We start from the raw sequence: 6,000 nt of genomic DNA, 5'->3' as shown, positions 1-6,000 counted from the left end.
TGTTTTACATTGGATTGTTGTAGCATCAAGGGGATGAGGCACACAAGCATTTAACACAAATATCGGTGTGCCATTCATTGTCACTCACTCACATGAAGACAGACCCATGGTGGTAAGTCACTGATGGATAGTTTGCATCGTAAGAGGAAATCTTTTTGTATGGGCTAGACCTTAAGAAAAGTAAAAACTGGATTGTGATCCAAATGGTAGAAATGGTGAGAATATTGATGGGAAAGAAGCTTGATATCATGACCCACAAAGATAGGGCCCCTGCCTACTGTAGGCTCAGAGCCTGTCTTGGATTAATTTAGCCCAGTCCGCTGCCTGTACCGGTGCTGTCCATCTGCCCAGTCTTTCCCATTTAGGACTCAAGGGTCATCTCCTGGGGGAGGCCCTCAGTGGTGGCCTGCTGAAGTGGGTCACCCCACCCTTTTCTCCTAGGTCGGTCAGCTTTTGTACTTATTTATTTGTGTGTTGGTATTTATTCTTATTTTACTATTTTATTTTGCTGTGAGTGTTAAACCTGTTGATAATAAGGGATTATCAATATTTGTTGAAATACTGGGAATTATTGGATTGCTCTAAATAAATTTTATAGAAATTAGGCAGATTTGATACCTGATAGGAGTTACATGCTTTGAGACTGCTTTTTATGAATGTACCTCATCAGGGAGCTGAAAGGATATACATATATAGGGTTTCTACCCTTTTGCTTTGTCCATCAACTTCTCACAATTGATTGTTTTGTTGGGAATAAGTAGTTTGGGTTTGAATGACATTAAATATATCAGCTCTGGGCTTCTTTCAGATTTTCCCCAGAGCTAGGAAGATATTTAGGATCATTTCAAGAAGGATACCTATGTTAACAAAGCTAGAATTAAACATATTTTAGCCTTTATCAGTTCTGAAGATAGTGCAGATCATATCCTATGTAATTGGTGATTGATTAGTGGTTCTTGTTTTTTACTAGTGTTGTACGGTATGGTAGTGGGTGGGGTATATACAAGCATAATATTTCTCTCGGGTTCTGTCTACAGAATGATTTTGATAATACCAGTATTATCGGGTCGGAGCTGGACGGGCTCTAGTCTGTGGGGGCACTGGCTCAGGCTCTCGAGCTGCTTCCACGGCTGGCTCGAGTCAGCACTGGGGCAGGTTCTAGTGCGTCAGATGGTTCTAGATCTTAGCTGCCACCAGGGCGGGCCCAGCCCCATGCCTCCTGCAAGGTCTGGTGCTAGAGATGCTCTAGCTCTGTATCGCCCCCTTGCGGACTGTAGGTGAGATGCTGACCTACGGGTTGGGCTGGGAGCTCCGAGGGCAGGGAGGGTGTCTGGGGGTCCCCTCTGAATTCCAGCAAACAGACACAGGTGGGGATGCTGCACGAGTGGATGAAAGAGTGAACACAAGTCTGTGGCCCAGATCTCTCTTCTGTAAGCAACATCCCCCACATCAAGGGGCTGCTGGGGGATCCCTGTGATTCACTACAATGTGAACTGATACCACTACCAGGCACTGTTCTGGGGTTGGGGACCCAGCGGTGAGGAAGCACGGTCCCTGCTCGCGTGGGGCTGGCCGGAGCAGAGGTCAAACGACGACTTCACGTCCCTGGCGAGAGTCTCTGATCAGGTGGGATCAGGTGCCGGGAGCAGCGGTTCAGGCCCTTCCCCCTTTCGGGCAGCTCAGGACCGACCTGTATGAGGCACGAGGTGAAGGTCATGCAGGATCCTTGGGCTGAATCCCCCCGTAGCCATTACCCCCAGGTAGCCGGTCCCGTCACCGCCCCGAGTTTTGTCATCCATGAAATGGGCAGGGGAGGAAAGCCGTTCGTGGGTTCAAGAGCCTTATCCAAGTGCGGAACCGGATCTAGATCATCTCTGGAGGGGGATTCAGCTCTAGCACCTGCCCCAGAGCTCGAGGCAGGTCCAACAGCGATGCGAGCCGCAGCTCCCGAGACTGGGGCAGCTGCAGCTTCAGCTCTCGCGCCAGCTCTGGGATCAGAGCCCGGTGTGCAGCCTGAGCAGCTCCGACACCAGCTACGGAACTCGCCAGCCAAGGGCCAGCACCTTCATCATCACACCCTCGCCATCGTGCGCGAGGTCAGGAGAGGGGCTGGGGACCGAGAGGGTCCCTCCTGGGCAGGTCACCCCGTGTGCTTTGGTCACTCCATTCAGAGCTCCCCCTCCCCACCCCTCCCACAGGTCACAGCCCCGGGCGTCCCCACCCCTGCTTCCCAAACAAGGCTCAAGGTGGACAAGCAGACCATGGATGTTGGAATTCGAGACTTGTACCTTAAACACTGTATACGTGTTGACCCACAAACTCCCCTTTATGGATTCTGTTGCAAATAGGGGATTATGGACACGGGTCTTCCCTTCAACAAGCTGGGATTGAGCTGCCCGCAGTAGGTGATGGGTGCACCTGCAGGCTGGGATGGGTGCTGCGCACTGTCCTCCCAGACAGGGGTGCCGTCACCCTTTCCTCCAGGGGACCTCCGCTTCCTCACGTTCTCCCCAGGGCTGCTGGTCCCCAGACCAGACACCTGCCGGTCTGAGGGTGACCAGCGCTGCCTCCATAGAGTTTTTTTTTTTGCCAGAGTCCTTCCCTGGTAGCTCCGCTTCTCTGACTCCCCCCGTGCCTGTCCCCACTTGGACTTGCATGCGTGTGGTCTCTCCCTGTGGAACCCAGTGACTTGGAGCGTGGTTTGGACCAGAGTCCGCTGAAACCTTTCTCTGGCCTTGGGTTGTGAGCAATGCATTGCCCTTTGGGGTGTGTCTTCCAGCTTTCTGCATTTCCCTGGTTTCTGTGTGGGCCACAGGAGGAACCAGCCCTGTCCTGTCTGGGGTCAGGCTGAGGTGTCCCAGCAGGAACAGGGGTCTCGGCCCCAAGATTGTGCCCATAATTCCTAAAGTGGCCTCTCTGATTACGTCTGATCTGTAACCCCCAGGCATTTCAATATCGAATAAGGGAAATTCTGTGTCCAATAAATACAGAAGGAAACGAGTTCCCTTTGAAAATAGGGGGGCAGACGCAAAAGCCCCTATTGCGTGATTCCACGTACAGGAAACACCCAGGAAAGGAACAGAGAGAGAAAGCAGCTTAGGGGTCGCCAGGGGCTGGGCTCGGGGAGAAATGGGCAGGGAGGCCTTCTGGTTCAGGGTGTCCTTTGCGGAAGCAGATATTGTGCAGCAATGTTCTGGGGTGCGGTGGCACAGCATTGGGAATATAATTAATGCTCCAGACTTGTCCAACAGAAAACAATTAATTTTATTTAAAATAAATAATAAACAGCGTAGAGGATAAGGAAAGATAATATAACAGTTAATATGTACCAGAGAGAAAGAACACAGGGGGAGGGGATGAAACAATCTGGCGGGGCATCAGGGTCAGGTGATGGAAATAAGGGGAATTGTACAAGGGGCTCTCCCCACGAGGATGTGGGCTCTGGCTGTGGTTCTGGGAGCCCTGCAGGAACAGGAGGAGGGGCAGGGCCAGATGCAAGAGCAGGGACAGGGGCCGGATGCACAGTAGGAGCTGGGTCATGGGCAAGTACAGGAGCACAGGCAGGGCCAAGGGAAGGGCCCGCGGCCCTGGAAAGCAGGGGAAGGGGCATCGGCAGGAACAGGGACCCAGGCAGGGGAAGGGGCATCGGCTCTGGCAGGGGCAGGGGCAGGAGCAGGGACCCAGGCAGGGGAAAGGGCATTGGCTCTGGCAGGGGCACGGACAGGGACACAGGTAGAGGAACGGACAGGTGCAGGGGCAGGAGGTGGGTCATGGGCAGGAATGGGTGCACATGCAGGGGCAGGGAAACGGGTAGGGAAAGGGGAAGGAGCTGGGTCAGAGGCAAGCACCGGAGCAGAGGGAGGGGCAGGGCAATGGACAGTTGCAGGGGCAGAAGCCGGGACAGGGGCAAGAACAGGAATAGAGCCAGGGGCAGGGGAAGGGGCAGGATCCAGGCCAGGGGCTGGGTCAGGATCCGGAGCAGGGGCAAGAACAGGTGCACAGGCAGGTGCTGGGGAAGTGGCAGCTGCAGGGGCACGGGCAGGGGCAGGGACATGAGTGGGAGCAAGATTTGGGTCAGAGGCGAAAACAGGGACACAGGCATGGGCAGGGGAAGGGGCAGGACTTGGGTCAGGGGCCAGAACAGGAGCACAAGCAGGGGAAGGGGAAGGGGCAGGTGCAAGGGGAGGGACAGGGTCTGCAGCAATGGCACATAGAGGAACCAAGGCAGTATCTGGGTCAGGGGCAGGGACAGGGGCACTGGCAGGGGTAGGGACGGGTCAGGATCCAGGGCAGGAGCGGGGTCTGGGCAAGGAGCAGGGCCACAGTTCGGGGCAGGCACAGGGGCCCTGGCTCCGGCAGGATCAGTGGCAGGAACAGGGGCAGGCTCTCCGGGCACAGGTTCTCGAGCAGGCCCTTCCTGGTCGGTGTCAGGCTCTCCGTGGGCAGGTGCTGGGTCAACTGCCGGCTCCTGGGCTCCTGCTGAAGTCTCTGCAGGCACCACCCCTCCCTGCAGAGCTGCTGATGGAGTTGGAGCCGGCTCTAGCTCCTTAGGTCGTGGAACATCTGTGAGAGGAGGAAAGCTCACCCCCGTGCCTGCTCTCCGTGGGTATTTGCAAGACAGAGCCCAGCCCAGAGCCTCCCAGAGAAGCCGCAGCCAGGAAGGTGCCCTCCCCGGGACGTCTCCCCGACTGCAGTCCACCCGCTGGGTGCTCTGCACACAGTCTTTGCTCCTGGCCCCACACCAGCCTCTCGGGGCTCCTCCCTGTGGGGCCGGCCCCGACCCGTGCCCACACACCCACAGGCACCCCGCCCCAGGCTTCTCAGCCTCGAGCTCGGTCTCCGTGGGCTCCATTCCTGGAGCACAATCCAGTCAATGACCACCAGGGACAGTGGTCTGGGTGGTGTCGGAGGCCTTCCCCCGCAATCCCCAGCACCTGCTCCTGGGGACCCCTGTGGGGTCACGCCCCAGGTCGCGGAAACGTCACGGCTGTCCGCCAGCCTCCTCCCGATTTCATCCGTGGTCTGCAAAGACAGGGACGGGTAGCCGGCCCAGAGGCATCACAGCCCTGCCCAGCCAGCCTCCCTGTCCCCCTGCCCTGTCCCCCTCCTGCTCCCAGATCAGACACATCTGTGCGTGCCCAGCCCTGCACGCGGTACAGTGACCCCCGCTCCAGGGCAATTGGGATAAACCCAGGGCAGAAGCTCGCATCCGCACACAGCCCATCCCACCCAGCCACACTTGACCTTGAACAAGACCTGCCCACTGGGTATCTGACCCCTCATCAGCCTGCTCTTGAATGGGGTTAGCCCACCCTACATGACCCCTCTTCACACACACACACACACACACACACACACACACACACACACACACACACGGGTGGGGACCTGGGGCTGCACAGGTGGATTAGACCCTGTGGGGCTGGGTGGCCGGCTCTGGGGCTCCTGGTGTCACCTTGTGGTCTTTCCGACCAAACGGCCAGAGGCGGTGGGGAGCCCTGAAAGGACATCTTGAGACAGCATTTGCTGGGCGCGCTTTCTTCCGTCGGCAACCTCCGGATCTGGGAACACAGCACGTGAACATCTTAGTTTCACTATCTGCAATGTAATGAGCTGGGCCGGGGGCTGTCTCTGGAATGTGGGTTCCTGGTTACCTGGGTTCCAAATTCTGATGGGCTCTGTTGTCAGGGAAGTGAGGTCACCATGGCCGGGGTCCCCTCACCCAACTTCCTCCTCAGGCAAGAGCCCCAGCCGCGAGGGCCCCTCCCCCAGCTGTTCAATGCTGACCCCCCCCATGACCCATCTATACAGTGACACCCTCACACCCCACCCCACCCACAGCCCACGCAAGGCCTGGGTGCAGCCCTTGTGTGAGGACACAGAGCTGGGTGCAGCCTGGGCTCCTGCGCGTGCCCAGGGCTGTGACCCTCGACAGACCCTGTGCAGGCCCTTCTGCACTTGGGGTTCGGCCCCTTGACATGCTTCACTTAGCCGCTGAGG

Source organism: Eumetopias jubatus, unplaced genomic scaffold, assembly GCF_037043125.1.
Source record: "Eumetopias jubatus isolate StellerSeaLion01/CBP00866 unplaced genomic scaffold, mEumJub1_p1.0 scaffold_145, whole genome shotgun sequence".
NCBI lineage: Eukaryota > Metazoa > Chordata > Mammalia > Carnivora > Otariidae > Eumetopias > Eumetopias jubatus.
This window is presented reverse-complemented; position numbering follows the sequence as displayed.